The sequence below is a fragment of the Solanum verrucosum genome, unplaced genomic scaffold, assembly GCF_900185275.1.
Source record: "Solanum verrucosum unplaced genomic scaffold, falcon-dt-bn FXZP01000278.1, whole genome shotgun sequence".
Taxonomy (NCBI): Eukaryota; Viridiplantae; Streptophyta; class Magnoliopsida; order Solanales; family Solanaceae; genus Solanum; species Solanum verrucosum.
In genome coordinates, this window is record NW_026020332.1 from 4,098,076 (window position 1) to 4,106,455 (window position 8,380).

Here is an 8,380-nt window from a genome sequence, read left to right on the forward strand (position 1 = left end):
AATAATGTAAAAGGAACATATATCATTGTTGTGTTTGATCAATTTCTGTTTAGAGTTAGTTTTTGTTATATCCAGTCAAATCCTACTAGGTGATTATTTCCTATTATATAGTGTATAATATCTACAAAGAAAATCATTTAGAATTCTCACTTATTTAAGAAAAGAAGTTACTCGGCATAATTTTTGAAATACACCATTGAAGTTTTATCATATCCAATTAATAAAGTCCTACAAAGTGTATAATATCTATAGAAAATTCAGTCATCTAGATATGTTTGTATGATGATACCTTAGTGATTTGTATTTACTGTGTGAATGAGATTGAGAAGATCCCCCCCTCATCAGTGGCTGTGCTGTTGAGCAAGTTTTTATACTAGGGACACCTATGCTTTAGTTTTTTTTTTTAAAAAAAAAAGAGAATGAAAATAACTTGTTTCCAATCCAAAACGTCTTAAATGTTATATATAGTTGGCAATGGATGCTCAGTACAATTCACCTCATAATTACAACAGTTGCACACAAAATACCTTATGTTTGATAAACCACCAAGAAAATATTGTCTCACGAACATTTATATATAGGCAAATAGTGTGAATTTAAGCTGATGTAGAGGTAGTGTAAGAGCAATCTCTCGTTGTAATAGTATTTGATGAATGTGTAAGTGGTTTGCTTTCGTTCGTATCTTCATACTTGTCTCTTAACCCTTGAAAGTTGACAAGATCCTAATCATCATAGAATCTTGATTCCATAGTAAACTCAGACATGGTTGCCTACAGTAGATATGGTTGGCCTAAGTACTGGAGATGGACTGGCCTCTGGTACATAGCAAAGCTACATTTAACATCCTTAGAGCTTCGTCCTCGTTCAAATTACTGCCCAATGTTGCATCTACTACTTCCTTCAGTTTTCCTTGCCTTTGTAGAACAAGGGCCTGAATATACAATCAAATTTAATAAAATGCAAATGTGTTACGTATGTCACACATGTGTTGAAGACTGAATGAAACTTTTAGATGAAATGATCGTGCTATTCAGTTATCAAGAGTCCTTACCCAATCTAGGAGGCACACAAATTTCTCATTGGGACGATATGTCATATTGCTTTTCTCAGCATCAATCTCAATGCAAGAACTCCAAAACTGTAAACATCTTCTTTGAAGGTCAAGTAGCCCCATAGTGCGTATTCAGGGGCCATATATCCTCTGCAGAACAAAGTGAGAACCTTAACTTCATGGAGACTTAAACCACCTTCTCCGATTTTATTTGCAGCGTCAAAATTATGTGGCAGCTTTGATTTGTCTGATGGTAAATACACCAGTCATTGAATCTAGTCCTCTTGATTCTGTACATTTATAGGAAATTAAAAGAGAACATTTAAAAAGGGAAATGACTTCAGATAAAGTGGAAATTATGTAATATGAAATGCATTTAGCCATAAATGCTTCTTTTCTTGAATATCCATTTATTTCATTTTGATAACAACTTTTTCAAGAGATCGCGGAGAACAGAATAAAAAGAGAACAAAATTTAGGTCATGATAGGAGGATTGAGCAAGTTCATATAAACACAAATCAATCAATAAAGTACTTTTATGTATAATTTATGTCCATCAATTTTACTAGCAAATTCACTCAGCTTGACTAATTTACACAAAGCATATCATTAAATTTGCTCTAAAAGAATAATATCTCAAAATAAATAGTCGCCAATGTCACTAATTAGATTCCATGATTAAAACTGAAAAGATTAAAATTAAAAAAATTAATAAAAGAGAAAAAAAAAAGTGAAGAGGGAAATTAAAACATTTTATAAAGAAAGAAATAAAGATACTGTTATATTAAAGACCGCCACATCATCCATTTTTAAATTATTCTAATAATCGACCGTTACAACTCACACATACAAAACTCTCTTCTCTTCTTCACTACCGAATATTCTCACACACACGCTCCTCATGGGTGAATTTCTCTCTTCTGCACAACATCTTCAGTTTCTCTAAAATGGTGAATTTCCCAATTCTCCTCTCAATTTTACTTCTTCTTGGAATAAAAGAAATCAAGTTTTTGTGTGTGTATGCATGCAGCAGACAATGGCGAAGATGAAGGTGGTGAGAGTAAAATTGCTGAGAAACAAGAGGGAGGTGGTTGTGATCGAGGCAAATGAGGAGAGAATTTGGTATGCTTCTTGAATCCCGTCCGGAGGCCACTGCTCTTATTCAGGTACTTTTTCCTCTGACTTAGGGTTGGGGGTTTAGTTGATTGATGGATTATTTGAATAATTTATATGTAACCTCGAAATCAACTGGTAGGAATTGGGAAGTAGGTTTATCAGTTTATGGATCATTTAGCTTGAAACATAGAATTTTGCTTTGCTTCAAGATTATAGCTTGCAATTGCTCATGGGTGTTTACCACCGAGATTGCTGATAGGAAAATCTGTTGTGAAGATTATTATCTACCTTAATCTCTTAACTATTGTTCCAGCCTGAAAATATGTAGGGAATCAAGTTAGATGATTTGGAAATTTGAACAGTAGCTGTAAGTATAGCAACGGTTAAGAGAGATTAAAAAAGAATTTCGAGAAGTGATTAACATAAGCTTAGATAAGAAGATATGAAGGCCAAGAATTATAATAGAAAGTTAGTAGATATTCAAGCATTGTCAAATATAAAAGGAAATTTTATTCTTCAATGTGTTTGTTACATCATCTGCTTTGTATGGTGATTTTTATGTCATAATAATTTCTTGCAACCCTGCTTTGAAGACCTCTAAAACAATCCATGTGTAGAGTAAGGTTTGTGTTTCCCAGATCCTATTTGTGAAAGTACGTATGCTGTTGTTGTAACATAATCAAGGCACATGATAACGTCAGTGAAGAAACACTGGGACAAATGACTACATAAGGGATGAAGTGCCACAGTCAAACCTTAATTTCTAGCATAGCTAAGCAGAGAGTTGTGCATATTGCAGTGCAATAGTAGACACCAACAACTACCAATAGTAATTCTCATGATCGATGCAACATATGAGATTGTTCTTTTTCATTTTTCCCTTTGTTTTGTGATTCTTCAACCTAAATCAACCTAGACATACATCTGTAAAACATATTTAGAAACTATGGTTTGGCTAGCTTTTCAGGTAAAGTTGATATTTTGGGGTTTGTTTAGGTCTCTTTTGCTCTTAAGTGTATGCAACAACAAGAACAAAAAAAAAATTCGGCCTTGCCTTTTGAGTCAATCATTTAGCTTGAAACATAGAATTTTGCTTTGCTTCAAGATTATAGCTTGCTATTGCTCACTGTGACAGCAAAGGTTTTTACCACCAAGATCGCAGATTGGAAAATCTCTTGTGAAGATTATTACCTATCTTAATCTTTTAACTAGGGTTGGGAGCTTAGTTGATTAATCGATTAATTGAATAATTTGTTAACTCTCTCTTGTTACTACTTGGAATTTTGCTTTGCTTCAAACATAACCTAAACCTCTCCTCCCTAAAAAACATTCAACAATACATTGATGCAATTGATGATTGGAAAATCTGTTGGGAAATTAGAAGTTTCTGACTTTGGGAATTTACTCAAATCTCTAACAGAGAGTCAGGGCTGACTATACCACTTGTGGGACTCCAAATTCTGTTGCACATGAGAGATATGATGCATATGTAGTTTGAATCATTCGGTTACTTCTTAATAGTTCTTATGAGTGCATTCTTCTTGTTTTTGTACATGCAACCGATCATTCTTCATTTGATTGGCCTGCTATCCCCCCAAAACCTTTTTATCATTTAAACTTTAGATTGCGAGCTAAGAGTACTATTTTTCCCATTCCTGATGTCCACATTAATAGCACCATCTGATTTGTTTTATCTGCAAAGCTTGAATCAGAAAGAGGCACAGGGGTGGTTAACTCTGTTTTAATTCATTGCCCTTTTACCATGATCAGTAAGCTTTCTGATGATTTTCTTGAGTTTCATTGCTCAACATGGATTAAAATCCATCCAATTTCCCGGATCATTTTAAATGTGATAAATTCCTTAAGGATGTCTTCTGCTCGTTCCTTGATTTTATAAGTGTTCCTTTTCTAATCTCTTTTTTCTTGATTAATTTGTGACGCTACTCAGATCCACACATGCAGATTGATGGGATAAAACAAGACCTTGGTTCATTGTGAAAGGTTTGAATTACTCTCTGCCCAACTCAGTTTTTGTTCTTGTCTTCTTTTTATTATGAATCTATCGTGATCATTAACAATCACGGCGTCGGGCAGGGGGGGCAGAACTCGAGGCAGGCACCGTGCGTGCCTCAGGCGGGGTGGGGCGGGAGGGCCCTGAGGCACCATGTGTGCCTCGGGGAGGGGGGGGGCCCGAGGCACCATGTATGCCTTGGGACGGGGTGGGGCGGGGGGGTCCCGAGGCACCATGCGTGCCTCGGGACGGGGTGGGGCGGGGGAGTCCCGAGGCACCCATGGTGCCTCGGGACGGGGTGGGACGGGGGGGTCCCGAGGCACCATGCGTGCCTCGGGACAGGGTGGGATGGGGGAGTCCCGAGGCACCATGTGCACCTTGGGGCGGGGGGGTCCCGAGGCACCATGTGTGCCTTAGGGCAGGGTGGGGCGGGGGGGTCGGTGCCTCGGGACGGGGGGGTCCGGAGGCACCATGCGTGCCTCGGGATGGGGTGAGACCGAGGCACTGTGCGTGCCTCGGAACGGGGTGGGGCGGGGGGTCCCGAGGCACCATGCATGCCTCAGAACGGGGTGGGGCGGGGAAGTCCCCAGGCACGATGCGTGCCTCGGGACGGGGTGGGATGGGGGGGTCCCGAGGCACCATGCGTGCCTTGGGACGGGGGGTCCCGAAGCACCATGCGTGCCTTGGGACGGGGGGTCCCGAAGCACCATGCGTGCCTTGGGACGGGGTGGGGCGGGGGGGGTCCCAAGGCACCATGCGTGCCTTGGGACGGGGTGGGGCGGGGGGGTCCCGAGGCACACATTGTGCCTCGGGACGGGGTGGGGCGGGGGGGTCCGGAGGCACCATGCGTGCCTCGGGACGGGATGGGGCGGGGGGGTCCCGAGGCACCATGTGTGCCTTGGGACGGGGTGGGGCGGGGGGGTTCCGAGGCACCATGTGTGCCTTGGGGCGGGGTAGGGCAGGGGGGTCCCAAGGCACGATGCGTGCCTCGGGACGGGGTGGGGCGAGAAGGTCCCGAGGCACAATGTGTGCCTCGGGGCGGGGTGGGGGGCACTGAGGCACCATGTGTGCCTTGGGGCGGGGTGAGGGGCACCAAGGCATATTGTGTGCCTTGGGGCGGGGTAGGGAGCACCAAGGCACACATGTGCCTTGGGGCGGGGTGGGGCGGAGGGAGCTCAAGGCACCGTGTGTGCCTTGGGGCGGGGTGGGGCGGAGGGAGCTCAAGGCACCGTGCGTGCCTCAGGGTGGGGTGGGGTGGGGGCGGAGGGGCCTGAGACACGCACCCCCGAGGCACCGTGCGGGCCTCGGAGCGGAGTGGAGGCGGGGAGGCCTCGAGGCACGGTGCCTTGGGGCGTGGTGGGGGCAAGGGGGCTCGAGGGACGCACGAGGCACCGTGCGTGCCTTGGGGCGGGGTTGGAAGGGTTGGGGCTCGGGGTCCCGAAACACCGTGTTTGCCACAGGACGGGCCTTAAGCCATGGTGCCTCGATGAGGGGCGGGTCGGGGGGTCTTAGGAGTGGCCTTGGGGCGTAGGGCAGGGGGCCTCTACGCACGATGCCTCGGGGCAGAGGGAGAGGTCTCTAGGCACGGACCTTGGAGTGGGGCGGGGGACCTCGCGCAATGGTGCCCTCGTCGAGGCATGGTGCCTCGGGGCGAGCACAACACGAGCTCGAGTACTATGGAATCCAGGAAATTCTCTTAACAGTAATAACCACTTTAATTTCCCTTTTCCCTTCCTTAATTTCCATTCGAAATGGTACAAATCCGTATTCCTTGTTGTCAACTTTATCTGTTAAGGGATTTTGAAAAATTCTCAGAGTCCCACAACCCTCCCCTTTCACTGATCATTGACGGTTTTGGACTCTAGAAAAAAGGGCACCCCGTAAAGTTTTTGGGAGCTCTTGTTTCGATAGCTGAAACTTCATTATTTTGTGGCTATTTCGAGGTGGATGCCCTCCTGGTTAGCTGCTCGGTAAAAGGTAATCTTCTCTCTCCTTCCCTTCTTCTCTCGAGCATTGACTAGTTTCTAGCTATGTTTCTTTTAGTTTATGATGCATGTGTGTTGTATTTTCCTCATGTATTTAGTTAGTAGTTTAATTACATTTCCTCTGTTTCGTAAATGTGATGTATTACATCTCTTTCCTTCCTGTTAGTTTCTTAGTCGATATTAATGTCTGCTGTCTCACATGGATTATGACTGAAAGTTTGAGTTTATTCTTAGTTTTTGTCAGGATGTATAAGCTTCCATTGTTTATATGTTCATATGAACCTGATAAGTACTTAAGGTTGGGCTTAATGAAGTCATCTTGGTTGAGTCTGTTTGGTCGACAAGACTTCTCCTTCAACTCATGTGTTAATAAGAGTCTAAGTTTTTCTCTTGAAGCATTTGGCTGTTTGAACCAAATGATTGGGTATATAGCTAATGTATCTTCTTGATCACTAAGTTAAGGGAAAGATTCAGTTTTCTTTCTTAAGTCGTTATTGATATGTCCATTTCTTTGTGCTAACAATTTCGAGCTAGCTGTGTATTTGAAATATGGGTGTCCTGTTTGAGTAGTATGTTTGCTTCGGGTTGGTTCTCTTATTACTCAAAGAAAGTAATGTGCTGGAATGTGCAACTCCTCTTCATCTCGTTTGTTCTTTTTCTTAGTTTATGTGTGATCGATCATAGCTGAAAGCTTGGGCATTTATCTCGGTTTTCCCTTCCTATTTGAATTCTTTTTCTAGTCCTAATGTACAAGTGTAGTTTCAAATTATCATTTTATCATAGAACCTCTGATTGTATGTGTCCTAGTTGGAGAATTTTGAGTTCGGCCTTAAGTATGGTGTTCAGATTAGTATATCGTTTCTCATTATCTAATGTTTGTTGGCAATTCAGTAGCTTTCCGATTCTATCTTGTTGTTTTGGGTGAGCTTTATTTCATTAAAATTGTGTTATCACACTGCTTTACCTACTCTTCTTTAGAAATTATTTTCATTAATCTTCTTTAGTTAGTTTTTTTCCTGCTATGCATGTAATATCTCTATTTGTGTGTCATAAAATGTTTCCTTTGAGTTCTGCATTAGTCTTTTAGCTTAAATGGAGATTGCTCAGGTTCTATTAAGAGTTTTCCTATGATTACTTGTGTAAGATATTTGCTTATTCCTTTTCTCTTGCATACTCCTCAAGTTCATCCGTCAACCTCCATCAAGTTCGAAAAGGGAAGCTAATAGCCCCATAAGGCTGGAAATTAAAAAGAAGATTTTTTTTTGGACTCTAAAAGTCCGATAAAAACTCAGCAGCAGCAGCGACTGATTGCTTTTGTACCAAAAGTCCAGATGTCTTCAAATGATATATGATATGATATGATATGATGATTCAAAAGATTAAAGGGGTAACATTTCCTATCCAGTAAAATTTACTCAAATTATTTCATTCAATGTAATGATTTGACAAGTCGTGTATAATTCATTATTCTTTTATCAATACTGCTTTGAATTGTTTCTCTTAAGTTGAGATTCTATCGAAAACGACCTCTCTAGGTACACTTTACTCTCCCTAAACCCCACTTTACAGGGTATGTTGTTGTTGTTGTTCAAGGAGTTCATGAAATCCCACCAAAAGTCATCTTCTCTTTCTATTTTCTTATCAAAAAATGCACACAATTTATGTGTTTGAAGAGAGGAAAGGGAGGATGTTTCAACACTTCTGCAAAACTCACTTTCCAGAGACAGCTTTTATATAAACAAAATAAATGACAGAACTGGCTATAAACAAATATCAACTCTCAGTGTGAACAAGCAACAATATAAAAAGTATGTCGTGGGATGATCAACATTTCATTCTTGCATCTCGATCATATTTGTCTTTAAACCTTGAAAATTAAATTCATCGTCGTAGCCACCACTTGAATTGAAGTTAGAGATGTATCAACGTTCAAACGACCTTCAAGCATGTTCACTACTGCAGACATGTTTGACCTTAGTACTGGAGATGGATTAGTACATCGTAAGGCCAATTTAATCATCTGATATGACAAAGATTAATCCATACAATATTGGAATACCATTATCATCACTGTTAATACCGTCTGGCACAGTGAATCCAGCAGCAAACACCATTGTGGGTTTTGATGATATATCCGCTATCTGATTTTGAGATATAGTTTTGATGATATATCAAAAGTCTAAAATGAGATGTAAAATGGGATGAGAGAAGAAGAG